The sequence below is a fragment of the Diabrotica undecimpunctata genome, chromosome 1 (assembly GCF_040954645.1).
Source record: "Diabrotica undecimpunctata isolate CICGRU chromosome 1, icDiaUnde3, whole genome shotgun sequence".
Classification (NCBI taxonomy): Eukaryota; Metazoa; Arthropoda; class Insecta; order Coleoptera; family Chrysomelidae; genus Diabrotica; species Diabrotica undecimpunctata.
This window is the reverse complement of record NC_092803.1, coordinates 15,346,666-15,371,962: the sequence shown is the minus strand read 5'-3', so window position 1 is coordinate 15,371,962 and position 25,297 is coordinate 15,346,666. Positions and strand designations below refer to the sequence as shown.

The following is a 25,297-nucleotide window of genomic DNA, read 5'->3' as shown; positions in this document are numbered from 1 at the left end:
GCCTGCTCCGCTTACCTCGCAGCTTTCGTCTTCCGGGTTTTCTTCTTCTTCCTCTATATTGTTATCTGGTTAAAATATTCCGTCCATCGGTTTAGTACGTCTGTTCTTGTTGTTAAGAGATCGCCATTTAAACTTCTAAATTGATTTGTGTTTGCCTTAAATTCTTTTCTGTTGATGTTTTTTTTTTGATCAGGTTACTGATCTGCAATTAACTATTTTGTCCACGTCTAATAACAAAAATAGTAAATTGCATTATGTTGCCACACGTGAAGAAATAAGAAACAGAATTAAATCGTTACTTGGTACGATAAAGGAGAAAAAATTGCTATGGATCGGTCATACAACACGAATGGGCAGTGAAAAGAGTGTGGGAAGCTAAATCAATAGAGAACAACAGGAGAGGCAGACCAATTAAAGAGTGGAACAGCGACCTAGCAGAGATATTACAAAATAAGGGCAAATCTTGGCAAGAAGCAACACAAATGGCAAAGAACAGAAAAGAATGAAGAACATTCATCAGAGCTAGACTCACCTTTCTCGACATCTAACGGTATATGTATGTATGTGTATTTAAACTTAAAGCTATTCGTCAACTACGAAATGATTCACTATCCAAAATGTCTTTTAAAATTTGACAAAAAGCTAGAAGACATGTATAGCATAGGAAGAATTATTCTGGAAACTCAATATAGTCATTCTTCTATACTCGATGAATTTGGGACTTGGGACTTTGGGGAACTTGGGAAATGATGAATTATCTAACCCAAAGAAAATGATATATTTATTTAGGTATCTAACAAATGTATGTGCTTCTTGACTTTTTTTATTTGTATATGGTAAAGTAATGGCAACACAAATACATTTTCCTTCGAGAGGGGTATTAGGCAAGGAGATACCATCTCTCCTAAGCTATTCATCGGTTTGTTGCAGAGTGCTATGAGAAACAATAATTGGGAGAATATTGGAGTCAACATAAATGGAGAATTTCTGAATAACTTGAGATTTGCAGACGACACAGTCCTTATTGCAGACCGGGTAGATCATGCCTGCCAGCTTCTTCAAGACCTTCACAGCTCGTGTACACGAGTTGGACTTAAAATGAATTTCTCCAAAACACAATATATGACCAACCTAGTACTGGCGAAAAACATTTCAACTAACGGCACGCAAATTGAACAGGTGTATATAAATATCTGGGCCACCAGATTAAATTAGGAAGAGATAATCAAACAACGTAGCTAAACAGGAGAATAGGACTGGTATGGGCGGCTTACGGAAAACTGAGAGAAGTCTTTAGATCAGATATTCCCATGTGCTTGAAAAGGAAGATCTTTGATCAATGTGTACTCCCAGTTCTAACGTATAGAACAGAAACATTGACCCTTACCAGAAAAATAATCAATAAAATACAAGTGGCACAGAGAGCGATGGAGAGGTCAATGCTGAATATATCCCTCAGAGACAGAGTATCAAATACAATAATTAGGAGAAAAACTGGTGTTACTGACGCAGTTCAAAGGATTACAACATTGAAATGGAACTGGGCGGGGCATGTTGCCAGATTAAAAGATAAAAGGTGGACGAAGAAAATTCTGGAATGGAGACCTAGACACGATGCTTATCGTAATCGAGGACTTCCTCCAATAAGATGGTCAGATGACATCAAGCGCATTCAGCACAACTGGATTCAGGGTGCTCAAGATAGAATGCATTGGAATTATTTACGGGAGGCCTATTTCCAGCAGTGGAATCAAAACGGATGATGATGAAAGTAAACTCATGTTCTCCGCCACTGACGCGTGCAATTCTGGCTTACACGCTTCAAACTTGCTCAGTTGCAAGTTGGACGCAAAGCTTGTCGGAGTAGTCGTATTATTTTTTTATAAATTCTTGTACTAAATTGAGACAAGAAGTTATGGACAGTTATAATTTTTCTAAGTTTTACTGTGGTGTATAAAGAATATTATAATCTCCTGTCACAAAGCTGTGTTATCATGCATTTCCAAATCCAGTATAGGAAAATTGTTGCGACATACTGTTGGCAATGGATAGGAAGGATAATGATGAATGGAGAAGACTTGAGAGGGTCTAGTCTCTACTTTAGACTTGTATACCCAGTGGCGATAATGACTAGATATCAGTTGCAAAAGATTAATTATTTTACCGATACTAAAAAAGCTGTAAGTCTCGTCTTATGTATAATTGACAAACAGAACAAAAAAATAATAACAAAACAGGCATACAAACAATAATAAAGAACTTTTACGATCTGAGAATAATTGTAGATTTGTATTTTATATCGGACAAACAGGAGGACCCTTAAAATATTGGAACACGAAACACCATTAAAGACATAAAAGAGATTTCTCGTTTGTACTTCAATAATGTAGATATTAAGTAATATTATATCTAATGATAAATTTTAGCTTGCAGAAATACTAAATTGAGGTTTGAGCTGGAAATATTCCAATGTTTCATTTTTGTAGTTGAAAACTTAATCGATTTTATGAAAATTTAAAAGAAATACACTAATGCTTCAGCGTTTTATTTATAAATACGAATTGTGTTCGTTACAAATAATGGGGTATAAAAAATAAATATTGCTCGTACTCGTATAAAGGGGTACGATTCGGACGAGTTCCCGCTAAAAAACCAAATCTGCGCCTATGTTGCAAATACTTCGCAAGTTTCCTTGAATGTACGTCGTTTCATTCATAATGGCGGCTTCCCATTCATAAAAAGCTCGGACTACGTTCTCCGATCTGCCGGCGGGAGCGCCACGATCGTCATTCCTTACACTCCTACCCGCGCCGCATCAGTCTTTTCCGACATGCCATAGAGTGAGAACGTTCCGCTGTTGTTCCAATTACGACGTTGCCGGACTTACTCTCGGAGTTTCAAAAAATAGTTCAGTGAGTGTCTAGTGAATAAAATGTTGGATTATCTTCAGAAGGAGAGTTCAGTGAGTTGGAAGTCGTTATCTGCAGTGTACAGTTCAATACAGTGAGTTTTTAATGGTCCATATTGAGGAGACCCGATTGTTGTGTGCGACCTTAATATTAGATCCACCTGTATGTGTATGACATTGAGGTGTGTGGGTGTGTTTCCATTCACTAACAATATCTCCTCTTCGGCCAGCCAAATCTTAGCTCGCTGTCCGATATGTACATAAGTGCTACGGATACCATAGACGGCGAGACAGGCTCGTAAAATCCAAAATTTCCTTCCCAAATGGTATTTTAGCCCCCAACCACGCGGTTCTGGCGAATCCCAGAGCGTTGTAAAACGCGTTTTTTACATATCCATTACTTTCTTATCAATCGTACAGCAGGATATACAGAAACTAGTCTACCGGAAGTACCTACCCAGTTAATATTTTATAAGCAGCTACATTCGGGTTAAAATAAGGTTTTTAAACATACACAGACAGTAAAATATCCAAGTAAGAGGACAAATTATTTTAATAAAGAGAATGTATTGCTATAATTCAGAAAACTTGATACATTGACACACACGATGTTGTTATTAAAAGGTTAAAAGTAGAATTTGATAATTTTTTAACATTAACAGCAGTGATTTCGAAAAACAAAATATTTGTAGACCGATAGAGGCCAACTCTTATAGCCAAAAACGCACTGAACAAGGCGAATGAATTATTAATAGTATTTGAAAAGTATTTTTAAGTAAAAAACTGTATTAAACAAGATTTTCCGAAGTTCCAAGCTTCTCTTTTCAATGTTTATTTTTTATTTTAATATGATAGATAAATGTGTGTACTACTTCGTCTTTGAGTTAATTTTGGAATGTAAGATGTTACACATGGAACATATTTTCTGGTCTCATCTTTCTTTATGGTTTTACACGCCATCTAAGACTTTCCGTGTCCGATTTTGCCTTTTTTTTTTTTATATTATATTACCCAAAAATTGTATCAACTAATATTCTAAACTATTAGATGTCCATAACTATGTCATTTTATTCTTATTTTTATATCAATTATGTTTCTATAAAAAATTGAATGTTTTTAATTGAATTGAATTGTTTTTAACAATTTTGAGACTTATCTTGAAAAGTATCTGAGACATCTTCAAAAGTATTAGTCAAACCTGTCTATAAAATAAAACAATATCGGATTTCTGAGTTGATTTTGAAGGGAAACTTAATATTATAGTCATAAGTATATAGTATAATATAATATATTCATTTATTCGAGCATTCAACCTTATATTTATTTATTTAATATTATAGTGGTCAAATGATTACCTATACAAATTTGAAAAATTCATTTGTAAACATTTGGTATATTACATTTAAAAAAATCATTAGAACAGATTAAAAGAGTCATTATTTATCACCTTTAAATTGTTTAAATCAGCTACATAAAATCCTAAAGATCCTTAATCTTAACATTTTTTATGGTTCGTGGTTATAATGGCTTCGGGACAAACTGCATAACAAAAATATCCCGCAGGGAATAACCTAATCTCTTAATTGGATATGTTTTTTATAAAAACGAGCAACCGTTTATGAGTATTCCTAAGATTTATCCTTTAATAAGTATTATTTTAGAGATCATCAGTCAGACAAATATATCGATAAATTAGTAAAGTGTGGGTATTTCGACTTGATTTTGGAGGGAAAACCAAAAAGATTCCGCTTAATGGATCTCCAGGCCTTGAGCAATGATTTTGTGTAATTTTAATCTTCTCATGTAGCATTAAATTTCACTGATCAACATATTAAATTGTAATGTGGCAAATATTTTTGTCAACCCTTCTCTAAAATCATCCCTTTAAAACGTTTGCTGCACAAAATACTGTTTCTCCCCATTTTTATAAATTTTGAAGTAAGTTCCTAATGATGTCTGTCTTTCTTATATATTATATATAAATATACTAGAAAATAGCAATTTTCTAGTAACATCACGTCAAAAAGACTTTTTCTGTTCCATAAAATTAGCGCACATTAAGGTTCTAACAAAGTTTTGTTCGTTTTTTATATGCTACTTTTGGTATTCCGTTCCAAATTGACTAGATTTATCCTAAAAAACCTATCTTTCATTGGCTCTATTTTGTTCCGTCGTTCAAAGTATTCATGAGACTTAGGTTTCTTGCATTCTAATATCATTTTTAACACGAAGCAGAAGACTGAACTAATGCATTTTATTAGAAATATCGTATATCTTCTTAAAGACATTTGCGAAACCTGTACGTTTTCTGAAACTTCCAAATTTCTTGTAAATGTTTAAATAAAAGAAATATATTCCCCTGCAGATTTGTTTCAGATAGTTCATCTTCAGATATTAAGAGTATAAGAAAACTAATATATAATATAGTACAAGAAATAATCCTTGTACTATCCTGTCATTTCATATATAATGTTGATTGTATTATGATCTTTTAGAATTACAAAATTGCTCGAGAATAAATTTTATCTACGTTGCCACACATCTCCATTTTTTCTCTTCTCGCTTATCACTAGTATTTTTTCACGCCCAGGACCGGATGTAGTGAGGTATCTAATCAATCACTATCTATGATTTGCCAGCCTGTTGACAAATTCCTCTTTTATCTACGTATTTTACGATCCCGTAGATATTTAAATCTTCAAAAATAAAAAGATGACTTTATTTTCGTGAGTAAACGTGAGATATGGAGCATACGTTGTGTATTGTGTAGAGTGGGAGTCTTCGAACGGATGTAGTGATAGTATGTGGGTGGAAAACTACTTTAAAAAAATTCTCATTTTTGATAAATTTTTTAAAAAGATGTATTTTACAAGGTTTATCGTATCCTGTCTGTGTGCCATGTCTTTTCAGTAATTCTCTTGTATATTTCTCAGTCATGGTGAATTGACAGTGCCCTCGAGTTGTTCTTTTCTTCGTGCCCGCTTCCTAACAGTCGTCATTGTTCAATGTAACGGTTAATTTTGTGTTTGGTCTTTCTCTTATTGTTTCATTTGTTAAGATGCTCCAAATTGTGCAGGCTTTTGTAAATAATCCATTTCTACTTGCAGTTTTTTGATATTTTGCATTTAGCGCCATTTAATCTTCGCACCAAGTAGTTGCATGTTCTAATGCTGATGAGATATTCCAGCCTGATGCCTTATTTGTTGAAACTTTCGAAATATTCTAGATAACTATTCCATTTTCAAGCTATATGTCATACCTATAGTATAAGTTAACAGTACTCGATCATCCGCAATAAAAAAAGCTGCACATTTTGAAAGTGTTAGGTGACATATTTTATTGATATGTCCTTCCATTTTGTTTTTATTATTCTACTAATAAAATACTTCCCTGGAATACACTTATTACTTCTCTTAGCCGTCCTGTAGTTGTCATTTATTATTATCCGTCCCTTCGAGGCCATCTGTCACTTCCTATTTTTTCCGGATACATTTTTTATGGACATCTGCCTTACCACTTCCCTTACAAAATTAACATTTTTGAGCACCATGTTTCCAGTGTTTTTGATGTTTTCGAGATCAAAACATATGTTTTGTAGGTTGGTGATTAAAAGAGTGTGTGACATTCTTTCATTTTTAAACAGAACAGTAGGGTGACTTTTGACTTTGAAATCGTGCAAGACAACTTTTTTTTTTTAAATAAATGCTCAAGCGATGAAAGCAGTAATGAAAATGCGAATAATATTAAAAGCTAGCTGGGTCTGAAGTGACTAATTTCTTATTACCACAGTATACCGTATTTGCTGTATACTTTCTACCCTCATTCCCTGATATATCTGTACCTTTGGTCCATCTATTTTTATTAGGAGTTAATCTTTTTTCTCGTAACTCAAGAAATTTGAACACGCTAATGATTGAAAGATTCAGTAAGAAGTTTCTGTGTCAGAGATTCCTTTAAAAGTTGACTAAAATAGCAAAATTATTGACTTAATAGTAGCAACATTGTATCTTATATGAAATGTCCATTTTTATATATGACAAACTTATTTATTGCATCTGAAATCTCCACGTTCTATCGGCATGGTTATTCACTCAATCGACATACTATTTCAATTCAAGATATAAGGGATCTATTGTTCTGGCATTTCTATCCAATTCTTTCACTTTATATCGTTAATGTGACATTACTTCCGGTGGTTTCTGAACAACAATTCACAATATATAATAAAGCAGGTCGATCCATTCTACAGGGACAACAGAAAAGTTCAAAACTAATAAAAAACAAGCTGAACACTAAAAAAGATAGTTTATGTTTTAAAATTACCTAATAAAAAACAAGCTGAACACTAAAAAAAGATAATTTATGTTTTAAAATTACGTTTACCGTTTGCAATTTTTTCAACAAAAAAAAATTCACCATTCTGGTATGCTCTTATCTCAGTACACAATAGTTTCATGTGATAGCATTCAAATACCCTTAAGTATCTGTTTGTTTAATCTTGCTCTAATATGCTCTTGCATTACTCTTGCTCAGAAAATCCTTTACATTTAATGTTTTGATCCATGTCTTGCAATATCATCATGGCTTCACATTTAAATTAAATGAGGTTTTGCAATCTTCTAGTTGAGAAGTTATTAGATATGACAGGTTCCACTATGAATTTGTTAACTTGCTCATCAGCATAGGCTCCGAAGTTTGTTTGGACACTGTAACTTTTTTATAAAATTATAAACATCGCCAAAAATATAATAGAATAACAGATGGGGTATTTAAAAGGCAGATGTACTATTGATGGGATATTTACACTATAACAGATGATGGAAAGACGCCGAAAATTAAACAAAAAACATTTGATTCGTGTACTTTAATACATTTAATAATGCATATAGAATTACTTCGAAAGCAACATATGATGAAGGAATTTATTTTATTAAAAATTCCATCTTCTCTTCTTCGATATTAAAACGGTCTGCCACCAATTGCTCAGACTCAAGATAAACAACAAAACGAAATACACCAACTGCAATAGATCTATGATACTTATGAAATGAAAATATCCTCACACACAACAAAAACGTCTTTTATTTTATTATAAGGTTAATAGATGTATGATAAAACAAATGACATTTTAAACACTTCTGGGGCGATCTGACAGATGGTGTACCAACCTTTATATACAAGAGATCTAAATAACAATGAACAAACGATAAAGTCGAATACAGGCACAAGGTACAAATTTTGGAAAATAAGTTGAGAAAACTCGATTAATAATAAATGACGAAATACGCGTCAATATAGCAATAATTTTAAGATAGAAGTTCAAAGAATCTAAGAAAGCAGATGCCATAAATTAGTAAATATTCGCGTGCAACACCCAAGAAAACAATGGCTATCGTCACCTCTTATCATCATCATCATCAGTGGTGCTACAGCTCTAGTTGAGCCTTGACCTTCCCCAGTCTATTTCGCCAGTCGTTTCTGTTCATCGCCAACCGTTGCCAATTTGCCGCGCCGATTTTCCTTGCGTCCTCGTCCACACCGTCCCTCCATCTCAGTCGTGGTCTGCCTCTACTCCTATTTCCCACTGGGACCGATAATAGAGTTCGTCTGGGTGGGTAATTTTCATTTGCTCTTGACACATGTCCAGCCCATCTAAGCCTACCTATTTTTATGAAGGATGTCACCTCTTATAATACCTAATATTTAAAGAGAAGAACATGTTTCTCTATAAAAACTGATTTAATATATTGCTAGTACTGTTAATACTACCTATTTTTATACTTTTTATTAATAAAACTTCAAATTTATACTCGTCTCAAATCACTTGATTAAAAAACATTTATTTAAGTTACATTTCTACTGCTTTCTTGAAAGGTATCTCCAATTTAATTTAATGGAATGCATGATGCAATCGTGAAATTTTTTTCAATATCGGAAACCAAAACTTATCACATTCTACAAAAGCATTTGCAACCAATCTTGTTTTATGTAGTAAAATAATTGAAACTTCGTTTCAATGTTTTTACCATACAAATCTTAGAGGAAAATTGACAACTGTATTACTTATATGTATACTGATGTATTTACTTGTGTCCTCCTCATTCCTTGAGCCCTTGCGAGGGCTTTACTCTAAATATTGTTAGCTTGCTGTATCAATTGGCTGCAATCCTGTGCCAGATGGGCGACTTCATGTAGGAGTTTTCCACCAATCTTCATTTGGTCTGCCGATCTTCCTCTTGGTCTTAGGCCTTCTTTCTGTCCTTCTACTTGTAATAGTTCCATAGTCCCGTTCTTCTGGCTATGTGACCGAAGTAATTTAGGTATGCTCGGTTCACTTTTTTTAATAGATTGTCTTTTATATGAAGCTCTTCCAAAATTGACAGGTTGGTTCTGTATTGTGTCTAGGATACGCCTAAAATTCTTATATAGACCCACATTTCGAAGAGTTATTTATATATCTTACTTCTATCGATTTTTTTGAGAGTCCATGTTTCAGCTGTGTATATAGCAATGGAAAAAATAAGAGCATTGACGAACCTGAGCTTACTCTTCGTTATTATAGTTCGGCCTTTCCATGTTTAATTAATTTAGCTCTTGCGATTGGGGCCGTTGCTAGTTTAAGCTTGATTTCTGAGAAATGGCCATTGTTGGTTATCAGAGTGCCCAAGTATACAAATCTGACTACTATTTGACTATTATTTGACTTATTTGCCCTATCTACGATCATTATTTTTGTTTTTCCGGTCTTGATCTGAAGTACTTATTGCAAATTCTGCCTTACTAGTACTACATACTTTGTGAGATGATACAACTGACCTATCTCGGTAATTTTCATTTCTAGTTTTTTTTTCTAGACCCTTTACTTCCACAAACATGGCGTGTTTGTCTAGATTTAGATGATTGTCTATTTTATTTTAAAAAATCAGAATTTGGATGATTGTAAAATATCGAAATTGTCATTTTTGCAATTTTTTGTATTTCCCACGTAAATAACACAAAGTATCATAGATGCACTTACTAGTACATCCGGTCATCTTTCAAGGAAAACATGATAAGTACGTTTAAAATCCACTAGCGATGTGAGTGAGTACCCCCACTTCAAATGAAATAGTATTTCACAATTTTATAGATTCTTTTAAAAATATAACTGGAAATATTTTAGTTTGTGGTTTCTGATAAAAACGTTGTATATTTGTCGCATTTGTGTCTTGGTTTCGCAGTTATGTGTCACAAACATTTATCTGAGGTGGTTTATTGTGTATAATGAGATAGTGTTTTTAATACAGTAATTCTTTTATATTATCCTTTTATCAATCAAGCTAATACGAAGAGGAAAACTAGTAAACAGAAGAACTGTAAAGGAGAGATCTTATATGACTTTCTGTTGTAAATGGAATTTTATTTTCTGGTGATAGGGAGAAAAGGTCACTGGTGAATCAACAAGGCAAGGACTTGGATTGGTTTTAACTAGTTCTGTCTTACTTCAGCTCCTTAAATTAGGTCTGAGTTATCAAATCTTCAGAATTTTTGTGAGTAATTCCTCTACTACTTTCTCTAATAATTATTACTACTAATTAATTGCATTTATAACTTCTGCAGTTGGGCATTTTATATAGATTAACCATTTAATTGTAGTCGATTTGAAAATACAGGATAGTACAGTTTTTGCTACCTATTTGCCTCAGTTTTTTACAAGAATTTAGAAAAATAATGTGACCATCCCGATAAACTCCGAATGCACTACAATATAAAATGCAAATGAGCAAGCCTTAAGGGTTTAAGCTATGCTGCAAGCCCCAGTGGCGGAGAACATGAGTTTAAAGAATTTTTTCCTCTGCTATGACATGTCATATCTTACAGCTTTTCTAATTTTTGTTACTGGATCATTTAGTAGTTAACCATTTGTCTCAAATTTGCATGTGGTTTAAATATAGTAAGGTGATCATCGTAACACCGTTACTCCACGGTCTTTTGCGCTCGATAAAATCGATCTCTCCAGTTCGATTTTATCGAGCCTGGTTTTATTGCGGTGAAGAGCTTGTACTATTATGAGGGCATTTATGCTAATTCGTATGTCGTACGTAAAAGTCGTATGTTTATAGCTCCTACATTACTCAGTAATATTCATTTTTATTATAATTGATGTTTTGGTATTCGTACAACTAGAAATCGATTATAAATCAGCAATTAAGTTCTTTTTGCTTCCATAGTAAATGTAATGTTGGAAAATACTATGTCTCATTGGCCGTCCTGTACTCAAAATTTCTTTATAGTACTTTATACTAATTAGTTACTTAGTAATGGGTGTATTTATCAATAACTATTCATAGTCTTGCAATTAAAAATTTATTCGAGCTTCACTGAGCCCAATTTCCTTGTTTCGCGCATATATTTATGCCCTTAATTTAAGTTACTTATGGACCATACATCAGTCATTTTTTGAAATCCATTATTGATCACCAATTTCATGGCGTTGATCCTACTGTACTATAAAACAATACTTGGCATACCAATGTTTAAATGCATCTTCAATTTGATTTGTGCTAATTATGAGAACAAAGTTGTTATCTTGCACAGATGATGTAACATTTTTTTTAATTGAATTACGTGATACTGTTCACACTTTCCAAATAACACAAATACTTGAACTAATAAACAGAAAACAATATTAATTTGTTGAGACTAATAACGATAAGCGATGAGGTATTGAAGGACTTTATTATATAGGCGCGAAGCCGTGTATGTCTATTGTTTGTTTATTTACGAATTTACGTAATCTTGAATGATTGACAGACTTTAATATGCTAAACTTTGTCAAACATATTTTTGTAGTCCATAAAATGTAGTAAGACTTTTCTTATACGATATTTTACATTTATATGTCGTGAGTTGTTCAATAACTTTTGTAGTTCTATCCATGTAAGAATCCTGAAAACTGAAAAATGCTTTTTCGCTGCTGCATTTACCTTTTCATTCAATGAAAACCGCTTTCCAAGCATATATTTTTTGAAATATGATAACTAGAAGGTAGCGGAAACTAAATCTGGCTAATAAGTAGGATTTTGTCATAGTTTGTACCTTCTGAATGTCGTAGTGGTTTTTTGCTGTGTCGAAAGTACGCTGTGTTGATGGATTTATGTTTTCTTCTATAAACCAGGTTTCTCACGATTGTTTTCGGCCATTTGAAGCTATAATAATAAACTGGATTTATTATTTTACTAGAATTTAAGTAAGTCACAAGGCACAATTCCTTCCCTCCTGCTTTGCGTTAAAAAAAAGTTTATGCTAACACTTTTTTGACAAATTTCTAGGCCCTAACTCGCTTTGGAGGCGAAGTACTACATTCACGTGACTCATATTGATGACATAAAATCTTTTTTATTCTTTCTATAATGTTCAGAATGTTATACAGAAAGTGGCACTCGATTCGATTGTATGTTGGTTCCATTCTTAGCGAATTCACCACCGATTGTTCACACAGCTTTTTGAAACCTAAAACTTTAGCTAAAATATTGCTCTTACTAAATTATTGCTTACTAAATGTCTCTGTTAATGGATGATCTGCAATATTCGTAAATGCATCTGATCCTACTATAGGTTTAGTCGTTTGTATAATTTGTTCTTTCGTCATTCATAGGTTCTCCACAATTACCAAACAATTTTTCTTAGAAATCCAATCGTGACCTGTAAAAATATTTTTTTTACCTACACGATAAAAGGATGATCTAAAGCTACTGATAATAATTGCCTGTGATACGTGATACCGAACATATAAGCCACATTTCCTAGAATTGATATTACAATATCAAACCACACGTTTCAAGAACACTACATTTGGTGACCATTGCTTGTTGGCTTTCGTTATATGGTTTTGATAAGAAGCCCCGTTGTGTTCTCAACTTTATATAATTGAATTTCCGAAAAATTTTATATCTATGTAGTGTTTCTGAAAATAATAAATAAAATATTATGTTATTCACTACATCGTTCTTGTTTTTGTTGCTAACAAGAAATGAGGGGATCAAAAATATCGTGCCCCATATCGTTTTTCTTAATTTTTTACAAGGACATTTTTATCAAAACGATTCTCTTGTTTAGATTACTACAGCTAAGGATTTCCACAGTTTTACTGCATTCCTTCTCTCATCTTCAAGCCTTTTCTATCCTTATACCTTATATTTTCCTCAACTGTTCTTTTGTTTGATCTTATCAATGCTAAATACTTAAATTTGTATTTGTAGAAGCGGGCTACGTATAAACGCAATGTAACGACAGATCGCGCGGTCACACTCTGCGTGGAGTAGCAAACGCAGTCCCGTGCGTGTTTGTGCCGGAGTGCCACATCCCGTTTATCTTTGATTGCCCTTCTTCGGCTTTAGCTGTCTTATAGTTACATTATGTTGTTAAATATTCGGTTTTGTTTAGGTTTCTTATCATAAAACTCGGTCGTCTTCATCTTATTTGATAACTACTTGATCTTCAGAGGAACTTACGTTACATTCCTTCGTACTTTCCTTTCCATGGTTTTAGATTTTTCTTTAGGCATATTTTTAACAAAATATTACAGCAATATTATAGTCATTATCGTGAAGTTTGTAGTAGTTTCTGAAGAGATCATACTCAAGCTATCAACCAACCAGTGAATTTTTGAATTTTACTCTCTAAATTATCGTTTACATAATATTTTGTGACGTATTGCAGAGGATTATATGTCTTAAGGAAAAGAAAACGCCATAATAATCAGAAATAAAGTGATAAATAGCTTACAACTTATATCTATAATACATACCTAAACCCCATTGTTATGACTTCTTCTGTAAATTCGCTCCGAGTCGTGTGTATTGTTAGTTTTCAAGTTCTTTAATACATGATCGACAACACGGTATCCGGTAGCTTCAGACTTTTGAAAAGTTCTGTCGTTCTTTTATGCACTACATCATTTATCTCGCCCGTTTTTAACTGGCCAGAGCTGAATTTCTTTAGAGAGGAGTTAATGGTCGATTGTTGGACGTTTTGTGTACTTCCGGCGCTGTTATTTTTGGCGCTAGTTGTACGAATGTGTCAAGAAACAATTTTTAAATGACTTCGGGCCTTGTTTATGTCGGGCATGCTTTTGAGATCTTTAAAAAACATTTTTTTAGATTGTACTTGTTAATTCGAATTTCTTCTAGTTTATTCTGAATTTTTTTCTTAAAATAAATTTTCGTTTCATATTTGGGCTTGCAGGTCTAGTATATTTTTAAAATACAAGATTTTAGTTAAAGAAACTACTGTATTTTGATACATTGGAAATAAATCAAACAATTTTCCTTACTTTAATTTTAACTGAATCATTTATACTGACAATTTAAACATTTCGTTGGAGATTTCAAAGTATAAGACTTTATAAAAAATAGTATTGTCATCATTTTTGCTCTAATATAATAAATATCACTATAATTTTCTTCTTTCCGACCAATTTTCTCTGATTTCTGTGTTAAGTTTCTTGTGATTTTTTTTTGGAATTCTCTTTTTATGTTGCTATTATTGTTAGAACTATTTGTAAAAGCCAATCACATTCAAATTATAAAGATAATGGTAACGCAAAATGTTTAAATAGATGGGAGGCGACTTTAAATACAAATATGTGGCTTACTGGTCTTCATTAGAACCGTAGAGCCAAAATATAATAACTTAGGAAGGGAACACTACAGGATCGCAACCATTTTGTGACATAAATGTTAAAAGATATTGCATTCCACAGCAATAACTAATATTAACCGCGGAGGAAGTTACGTCAACCTTTTCCTCTTGTATTAATACAGTATGGAGTGGCGGATCACATCGTCCTAATCCTTGTTTTACTTCAAATTTATTATCATTATTCTGGCTTTATAACCCTGCGTGGTTCATATCCTCCATAAGAATTTCTCTCCAGTCGTCCCTATCGATCACCTACCTCCGCCATGCACATATTCCCACATTTCTCATGTCCTCATCGATGTTATTGTTTTGGGTCTCCCTTTTCTTCTCTGGTCAATGGGGCTATCAAGGAACGTTTTCTACTTGGGTCAGTTTGTTCCAACCAATTTTACGATATCTGGTTCCTGGAGTATTCTATAAAGTTCGAAAGTTGTATCGTCGTCACACTCTTGTCATTCACGGCTCCATAGATTCATTCGCCTTGGTACTTTTCTTTCGAAACATTCTAAATTGTTTTCATTATTTTTTGTTAGAATCCAGGTCTCTGAACCATATGTTAGGACTGGGCATATGATTGTTTTGTAGAGTTTTATCTTTATATTTCTCGATATAATTAAGGATTTAAGAAGGAGATTAAGCCCAGTATAGCGCCTGTAAGCCGTGCAAATTCTACGGTTTATCTCCCAGCTATACAAATTTGTTAACTGCTTCGATAATGTCGTTTTCTGTAACAAGTGGTCGTGGGATATTGATAGGCAGCATAGACAAGGATTTGCACTGATTTGCGATATACATGAGGAGAGGTTTTCCTGGCGCAGTCCGTTATTTGTTTTGAATATTTGAGACAATTCCCCCTGGATTCGTACTCTAAATTCAACTTTTTCAACAGTTAGTTTTGTGAAATTTACCAACTGGTTTGGTACTTCACATTTGCTTCAATTTCATCTGGCCTAAATCCTCTTCATGCAATTTCTTATCTTTCTTGGCATTCCTAGACCCTTTATTACCCGAAAATAACTAACTCTATGTTCTTCTAAATAAATCAGTGTAAAAAGTTTAGGTTATCCTAAGTGATCCAAAGTACCCTAGTGTCTTATTAATGACATTTTTGTTGTCAATGGACCACGTTGCTGATGATTTGAAATATTTTCAATGTTCGTATTTTAAATGAATTTGGCAGAACGATCAAAACAAAAATAAGTGCAAAAGTATAAATAGCCGCGAATACCTATAAATGTTTTGTTCAGGATTACATTCAGAATATTTATTTTGAGCGCTAAATTTTGAAAGGTCTCAATGAGTTCATGGGATCGTTACATATTTTTGGTGGTTGTTGAACATGTTCAGCGGTTTCGGTTTTTGTACCGATCGTATGTGCAAAATTGGGGCTTTAAATTCAACTTTTTTATTGCAAAATACACACAATTTTTTTGCATTAGAAATAGCAAGTTTTGGAAAAATTCCTGTATAATGTCATACTTTTGACAGATGTCAAGAATGTCACTTTGTGGTATCTGTCAGTAATAGCATTGCGTGTCACGATCTTTATTGTTTAGGTATCTTTAATTGACTGTTTTAAAGAGTTCAAAGATGGCCACAAACTTCAAGATTGTTCTATTACTGTTCCTTGTTCAAATATCATTTTGTAAAAAATCACGAAAATCAATTTTTATTTGCAAAATGTTAAAAACAGTTTTTACAATATTTTTGGTAAAATTCTGTCACATTTCTTTGTTTCTCTCTAGACACCTGTCTATTTTAATCAATGCTAAAGATGTCAATTAATAATGACATTTTAGTAAATTCCCTTTGAAGTTCTTATACTTTTTATTTAAATATATTTCTAAAAACTTAAGAATTATAATTTTGAAAATTTAAACAAACTTTACGATTTTAAATGTCGAGAGAATGTTTTCACAATACTTTCTGAATTATATCTAGCGTTAGCCTCTTGAAAAACTAACTTCTGTTTACCTATTCAGTTAAGGATACTTCAGGCGAAGGTACTGGTATTGGTAGAAGTGACAACTTATTAAAAATTTCTCTTAGAGGAGATTTAAACATTGTCTTCACTGTTTGAGAGTACTTTTAATATGAAGATGTCTGTCTCCGTTAGCTGCACAAGTGGTTGGTACTATTTTTATGTAATGAAAATGTGTTCTTTGATTCATGTATGCACTATTGAGGTATACAGTAACATAAACATCGTTTATTTATTAAAGTTACAAGTTATATTTAGATTCATATCCGATATTGTGATCCTCAAAGTTGTCCAGTACCCCTTGCATAATAACTTCTGAGTACAAGCCATTTTTTTACCCAGTAATTGACATATCAGTTTTGAAAAAATCCGTTTTTTAACATCCCAGTTATGGACATGATAAAATCCCAAAAAATAATTAATAATGATATTTTAACTACTTATAAAAATTAAATTGTGTATTAAAAAACAAACTTAAATGAGAATATATCAAATAAAAAATACACTTACTTAATAATTATAATAGTAAGTATTTAAGGTGCTTCCAATACATCGATAGGCTTTGAAAAGTTATATTTTAGCATCTCTTGAAGTTACAATCGCAGGAGTGTGTAATTTATCGATTATATCTAAAAAAAAAATATAGTCTCCTTCTGAAAATTCAGTTTTTTCGTTCTTATTGATTTCTATGTTATCTTAGCTACCACCTCTTTTTATCCAGTCTTCAGAGCTTTCAGAATCAGAGGTTTTTTTTCATTTCTTAATTTAATCTAAGTAAGTAATTTCTTTTGCTTTCCTAGAAAAACTCTTTTTTATTTTTCTTCAAGTTTTCTGGTTTTCTCATCTTTTTTCTCATGACAGTTTTGCCACGCTTCATAAGTAACAACTCATGGTATTTTCTCCGTATTTTTTATTTTTTTTGTTTCCTTGGGAGTCGAATTTGGCCAGAATAATGCTCTTTTAAAGGGCAATGGCACATCTAAAAGAAAGGTACCGTTTGGTACCAGTACAAAACTGGTAATGAGGAGCTCTTGAAGTTCCTGGCTTGGGTGAGTCACAAACTTTTCTTAATATCTTCTTGACTGGATATGTTGATAGGTCTGTTAGATTCCAAGGTTTCGTGAATGAATTCTAGAAAGTTCTATCATCCACTGTACCAAGATGTTTTCTTCCTCATTTATTAAGGTTGGAGAAGTACTCATAGTGCAAACCTCGGGATATTTTCCTTTTACTTTGTATATCAAAGTTATACGAGGTACTTTAAATTTTTTTGAAGCAGCAGCAACTGAGCTGCCCCTCCTCATTCTTTCAGTCAGTTGGTAAATACTGCAATGAAAAGAAATCCAGTTATGAACATGTAGTAACCTATGATTGACATCTCCCGTCAATGACTGAAAAAATTTATTTGTAAGAAATATTATAGCCGCAGCATCGCCTTTGAATGGCAAATTACATGAGAGTTTCCCTGTAAAATCATAGTTAATCCAGTAATTGACAGGCCACCATTCAGCTCTTTTATTAAATTCAACATTTCCTATTTTTATTACTTTACTATACAATACTTTGTGATCACGGGAACATATAGAAAAGATTTACTTTCATTAGATAAATGAAGTTTCTAAAAATCAAAGATTGAAGAAACTTTATGTGGAAGAAAACTTGGTTTTCATGGATCTCTACGCCCTGTTGAGCAATGTCTTATCTATTGAATGCCTTTTAAATATTCACATCAGAATTTGTTTAGGTCTTCTCAATACTTGATTAGATATTTTAAATGACTGCTCTATATGTTGCTCATCTCTCTTCATATCCATATATTTCATTTGTTCCTTGTTTATGTGAAATCAACTTCCTGGCCTCCGTCTCAAGTCTATTAAAATTTTTTCAATTGAAAATCTTTTCTTGAATTTCTCTTGACTGAAAGAGAAGATCCTTCGCATATGCTACACATTGATATCGAAAATATGACTTCAAAAAATAATTCAAGTGCTTCACAAACTTTGTTATTTTTGTTTAATCTTGAATTCATATTAGCTATTAGTCTGTGAAGGACCTGCTTGTAATAAAGCCAGATTGATATTCTTCTACATTATTTTACTATTTTGATCTGAATTATATTTCTAATTGATATGGCAAACAAGCTATTCTGCAGTTCTTACATTCTGTCACGTTCCCTATTTTGTGTTTTGGGCATATTGTTGCTTCTTTCCACTGTTTGGATGTGCTGGGTTCTTTGCTCATGTTTAAAAATTTTACAGTACTACTTAAATGCATAGAGAAATAATATAATCAAGAAAAAATATGATTAGACTACTTATTAAAGCTAGGGTAGCATATTTTAAAATATATATATATATATATATATATATATATATATATATATATATATATATATATATATATATATATATATATAAATCACTGATGCATAATCGTCATTCTGTCATACTTAATTGATCGAAAAAACACAGGGCTTAATCGTGCACAGGCAGATGCCAGGTGCGCTATAAAAACTCCGTATAATTTCACATCCATTTCGGACTTTTATCTGGGTTTCAAATCTAGGGATTCACTGGTCACTGGTAAAGAGGTGTTGAAGAAGGAGCAAGTTGTAACAGAAGGTAAATGAATACAGGCTCGGTCTGAGAATGAATTCAAGGACGCATACGTGATTCTAATCAGGGCTTATCAGATATTATCGGTAGAATAATCGCTGGGTTCGATAGAGTAAGTTAGATGTGGTTTAAATTAGAATATATTGCATTTTTTAGCAACAGCTAAAAGAGTATAATTTATTGTTTGTATAACAGAATGATCCGGAAATTATTATTCAGGTATTTGGATATTCATACGTAAATCCATTCATTGTTATATTTTAACGACTGTGTTAGTTGTTAGATGTTAATATAAACAAGCAGATTCTCTTTCCTTTTTTCTATTATATGTGTCGATGCACGTTTCCATTAAAGGAAAAATTGTAAACACAGAAGAGATGTAACTTTTACGTAATCTGATTATGTTTTTTTTTTATATTTGACTTTTGTTCAAGGAATGCAAACATCTATATCGCTAGCTTTGGTCACTAATTACTATTCATCTTTCGTCTAATTATCAATACACTTTCCTGTTTCGTCCATCGCCCCGTTAAACATAATTTAAGCGTAAACTATAGTACGTTTGAAAATTATTGATAGCCCAAATTTTGCACAGGTCTAAATTTAAGGGATTAAGCAATAACTGAACGCCTCAGTGAGGGGGAACAAGAAATGACTTTAATAATAAAAAAAAACTGAAGTGTCAATATTACGTAGGTAATATACCTACTTAACCTGTCTATAAGTTGTCTTCTTCCAATAAGGAGGCATCACCATCAGTTTCTTCATTTCTCACAGAAATAATAATTGGTTCTATTGTTTCCTCTGTTAACATATCGAGTTTCCAGAGTGTTTTTTCCTCGGCTATGACACGTCTGGTAGCTTTTTACCAAATTATAAGATGAAATTTTTGATATGGAGTGAGATAATAGTTGACCAACCTCTTGAAGATATTTGTATTATTTCTCGCGACATATCCCTTCATTTGAGCTCACGCGACATAGCCCAAATTAGTTATATGGGGTTAAGTTCAAAGTGATAAGATAGTAATCGGAACACTTTAACTCCATGTTCTTTTGCTATTTCATCTACTTCTGAAATTTTGGTGAATATTGTTTGCATAGCTGCAATAACTCTTTTTTAAGTAAAACTTTTGCTGGCACTACTATTTCTTTGGTTATTAGCCAATCTAAGAGACCTTGCTTTCTCTATTTAGTGTTAGGTAACGGTTTCTTTAATCTTGAATAGTAACTGGCAATCCATGACTATTACGGAATTGGTGGTAATAAATCCAACATTTCTTAACTGAAATGTTCCTCAAAAACATCAGCAGTCATTTCTTCATGGTAGTCGTTCGTAGAATTTGAAATAAAACCTAGCAAGCCTCCATCAATAAATCCTTTATCTCCTCCAATATGAGTGATAATTAAACGGTGAGCTTTACCATTTGGAAATTTTAAGCCCGTAGACAAACCTTCTATAAATGACTGACGAGCATTTGTAACCAGTTTATCTTGCCAATTTTTTTTTACAAAATGCCCTTCATTTATCCATGTTTCATCTTAATAAAAAATATTTTTGCCTTCTCTCCTTAACTTTCGAATGTCCCTTAAATATTGCCTTCTCCGACAAATAATTTCTTCTTTCTCCATGAGCGCAGATTTTCTATTGTTATTCTCATAAACGAATCGTAATTCACGTAAAGTTTTCCACAATTTATCTTTTTTAATGTTTGGCAAAGATTGGTCTTCGATAATGTCTAGTAAAAGTTTATCCAAAGTAGGAATCTTTTTTTGTAAATAGAATGAATGATCTTTTCTTCGAATCGATTGTTTCAGAGTATCGTCTATACGAACAGGATTTCTCCCTGTTGACGTTTTAGGTCTTCTTCTTGATGTGCCTATCCGTTACGAATGTTGGCGATCATCATGGCAATCTTTATCTTATCTGCAGCAGCGCGGAAAAGCTGCACATATGTTGTATCGAACCAGATTCTGACGTTCTTTAACCAAGATGTTCTTCTTCCTGGATCTCGTTTTCCAAACGAGATGGCTTGAAGGAGAGCATATCTGGATTCATTTCGCATAATATGTCCGAAGAACTGTAACTTTCGAGATTTGATGGTGGTCAGTACCTCTCGGTTCTTATTCATTCTTCTGAGGACCTCCTCATTTGTGACTCGGTCAGTCCACGGGATCTTAAGTATTCTCCGATATAGCCACATCTCAAATGCTTCCAGTTTTCTGCACATATCTTCGTTCAAGGTCCACGATTCAACACAATAAAAACGGACAGAGAAGACGTAGCTCCGCAGCATTCTTACTTTTGTATCAGGAGAGAGGTTGTGACTCTTGAAGAAGGCCCCATCCGATTGAAGGTGGGTCTAGGAATTTCACAGGAGTAAAATTAAACGTTTTTGTACTACACAAATTCACTTATTAATATCGCTTTTTATTATAGAACTGAACATTTTCAGAACAATGCTCAATATTTTATTTTAGAAAATCTCCGTCACTGTTTTATAATATATACATGCAATAAAATTTGTGCTATCAATCATTTTCAAATGTACTATAAGCACTTTTTCATTGTATGACACAGTTGAGAAACGATTAATTTATTATAAATATTTTGCTCTATTTAATATAAATATCTGCACCTTTGAACAAAAATATTCTGCGTTTTTGGCTCTTTTTATGTTGTTTGTGGCTCTAAGAGACAGCTCTCTACCAGCAGGTCTATTGCAAATCAATAATTTGTAGAACATGGAAGAGCAATTGAGATGCGAACAATTTATTGTCGAATTCGCAGATTTGTCCTTTTTCGACACCTAACACGAACACCTAAAGATCGACGTAATCGTTTTGTTTTACAGTTTTTTCTCTAACGGCATGTGCACCGCACTGTTGGGGTTATTTTGTGGGGTGCCATCGCTTATGCTTTAAGGTCACCTCTAATCTTCGTCAGAGGGAGCCCTGGCCCGCCGAGATCCCTGATTTATTCCCAATTGAACACGTGTGAAACAATAATTTATACATCTCTTTGCAGTCCTTTTCCTAATAAACAATTAGATAGTTAGGTTATGCTATGTTAGTTACCAAATATGCTAAATTAAACGAAGTTTAAAAAACGTCGCTTTAAAAGCGAAGCGTATGTTGCAAGTGAACTCAGTATTTTAACAGTAATATTCTCATGTAGAGTTGTTTTTTTCAATTTCTACATATTAAAAACCACCCAAACCATCAATTCGGAGTGATATCATATTTATCGAATATCTCTTATCTTTCAATGACTTCAGAAAAGCGGTAAACAACGAAACACGAGCGCACATCTTGATATCTACTTGAGGAAAAACACTTGATATAAAAATGTACGTTGAATGAATGAATCGTCAAACAAGCATTTAATTCAGTTTATTGTTTAAGGAGATAAAACTATTCATTAATTAATTACGTACGTAGAAAATTGCTGTACTGACTCCAAGGTTGTTTTCAATGGCAAGTTTTTTTTTATTAAGTATATCTGTCTGTAAACATGTGCCAACGTAGACGAATGTAGAAAGGTATTTTTTTAACGTTTCAATATTTGCTAGACGTTTAAATGTTTAAACGTATAACAAAATATAGTAGATAAATGTTTGAAACAGGCAAATAGTAACGTTGTTAAAAAAGCAAAAGGAATTTTACTAAGTAGCACTATAAGGGGGACCGAATAAGAGAGTACAGGTTACCCCTTACCTTCAGGTTTTCTGTTGAACCTCAAATCCATGTACACATTTCTAAAGTTTCTGGATCTTTCGGTCTGATTTTATTTCAGCACTCTTTTTCTTCGTGAGTTTCCCTTTTTCCTATTTCCCTCTATTTTGTATCTTCCTGCCGTTCCTTTTATCTTCGTTCCAGCTATTTATCGTTTAGCTAGTACATTAATACTGACTGTGTTCCCATTTTCATTTTTTTTCATCTGTATCTGTTATATACTTAATTTTACCAAAAGTCAATCTCAGGACTATTCAAGGATTTAATTCTTCAAGAATCAGGTTTATTTGGGATCATGTTGATTTATTTCTGTATGTTATTTGTATAGTCGCAGTAATAAATATAGTAGAACGCTCACATTCGTAGATTTTGATAGTTCTGCTTTAAGATATAGTGCGGCGGCTGGCACCTTACAGTAACCTCCCCTCTTACTGCATGCTTGCATTGATAACTGATGTAGAATTATTGATACTAAAAAAACTTTATAAAAACAGAGTTCAATCTAATATTAACGGAAGTACATAGTTCAAAAATTTTAAAATTCAGCAAATCTTTTCATTATTACACTTACAATTTCATCTTTTTGGCGATTCTTTTTTGGCTGTTTTCTTTGGTAATGTTAGATACTTTTTTTAATTACCTCAATTACCTTCTTATAAAATTTAGGAAATGTGTCACACGCACGCCTTATACTTGGACTTAATTGTCCTCAAATTATCTCAATAGGATTGAAAACACAAAATAGTATGTCCTTGTCTTACGGTAATTCTAGGGCAGGAGTACTCAGATTTGCAGTGTCTGCGATCTATCACAAGATATTTAAAATAAAAGCGATCGACTGCCGACTACAACTAGACTGGAGCCTAGATACCTACTAAAATACGTAGATTTCTGAAAATGCTCATATTGTAAATGCTTCTAAATACAAAATATAATGAAGGTATCTAATCAAACATCTAATACTTACTAATAATTGTAAAGCACTGCATATCATTTGCAAATTGTGTGTAAGACGTTGCGTAATTACTGAGTGCCAACCGCAAGCCTGATTTGAGATATCTCAGTACTCATTTCGTGTTTTAAATATTGCTATTTTACTTCTTAACTTCTACTTGTCGTAATTTATTAAAGACTGACATAATGCTCCGTCACCGCAGCTTGTTATACATGAAACAGAACAATCCATTCCAGAACAATCGGTAACATTCGCCAAACGTCTCGCGGTCATGTTGCCTCAGAAGCCTGGAATATTTCGATCAGGACCTGAATAATTTTGAATTCTTTTGAGATTGATTCCAGAAGCTGTCGCAATCGATCGGTTGGTCGCTATCGACTGTTTGGGCACCGCTGCTCTAGGGCATATAATTTGGTAAATTGCTTTTTTGAATATGTATTTGGGATCTTAGTGAGCTGTCAAGAATTATAAGAAGCGTTGTCAAGCACTATTACACTGATTGGCTTCAAGTTTGGGATCAGTGAGTTTTCAAATCAATCTTCAAATATATAAGCTTTCATACTCTTGTGGTAGTCCACGTTAAAATCCTTCCTACATAATTTTAAAGCATTGAGAACCCCTTCCTAACTTCCTACATAATATACAATAATTAGCCGCGATCTTTATTTGCAGGCGTTTTCGATTGTTCCCACCGGTTGTTTCGAATTTCTTTCTTATTATTTCTTCTTCTTCTTTTTATATAGACATGACTATCTGTTTTTCAATGTGCCTCCAGTAAGTTGTCGTTCCATCGTTTTCGTGGTCTTCCTATTGGGGAAGCGTTTCTTGCCGTGTTTACTACTCTATTTGTTGTCATTCTGCTTATATGATCGTTCCATTCTACTCTTCTATTTCTTACCCAGTTCTTGATGTTCTCCACCTTGCATCTACGTCGTATATCTGTACTTCTAACTCTGTCCCATAGTGTCTTACCATCAAGTGTTTTCATCTCTGTTCTTTTTAACATCCTTTTTGTCCTCTCTGTGTCAGGTCTTGTTTCTGCCGCGTATGGCATTATTGGTCTGATGACTGTTTTGTAAACCTGCCTAGCGTTTTAGCAACCTACCAATCGCAAAAACGAATATTGCTTAAAGAAATAATGTAAAGCCTCGGAACAGGATTGATACTATGAAGATGACCACGGCAAGAAATAAGGACAAGCGAAAAACATCCAAAACCCAGATGAGAATTACTACTTGGAATATCAGATCGCCCAACTTAAGGGACCAAGAAATAACCCAAGTGCTGAAAGAGAAAGAAGTGGACATTTTTGCTCTACAAGAAACAAAAAAGAAAGGAAAAGGACAATCAAAATTAGGTGAATACATACTAATCTACAGTGGAGTAGCAAAAGAAAACAGGGCCAAAGAAGGTGTAGCCTTA

The 25,297-nt window shown here is 33.2% G+C and overlaps 1 protein-coding gene across 4 annotated transcripts in view; it reads left to right on the top strand.

Annotated features, from left to right (window-relative positions):
- The window catches only part of sty (sprouty signaling antagonist), a 309,966-nt gene that overhangs the window by 257,618 nt on the left and 27,051 nt on the right, over positions 1 to 25,297 (top strand). Inside the window, exon 1 of one of the 4 annotated variants that reach the window (XM_072537174.1) lies at positions 2,814 to 3,003. The exons of 1 other annotated variant lie outside the window; for it this stretch is intronic. The gene's annotated coding sequence lies outside the window, so the exon portion shown is untranslated. Of the gene's footprint in view, positions 1 to 2,813; positions 3,004 to 10,106; positions 10,438 to 25,297 lie in introns of those variants that run through there. 2 more of the 4 variants (XM_072537191.1, XM_072537199.1) reach the window with 2 other exon arrangements.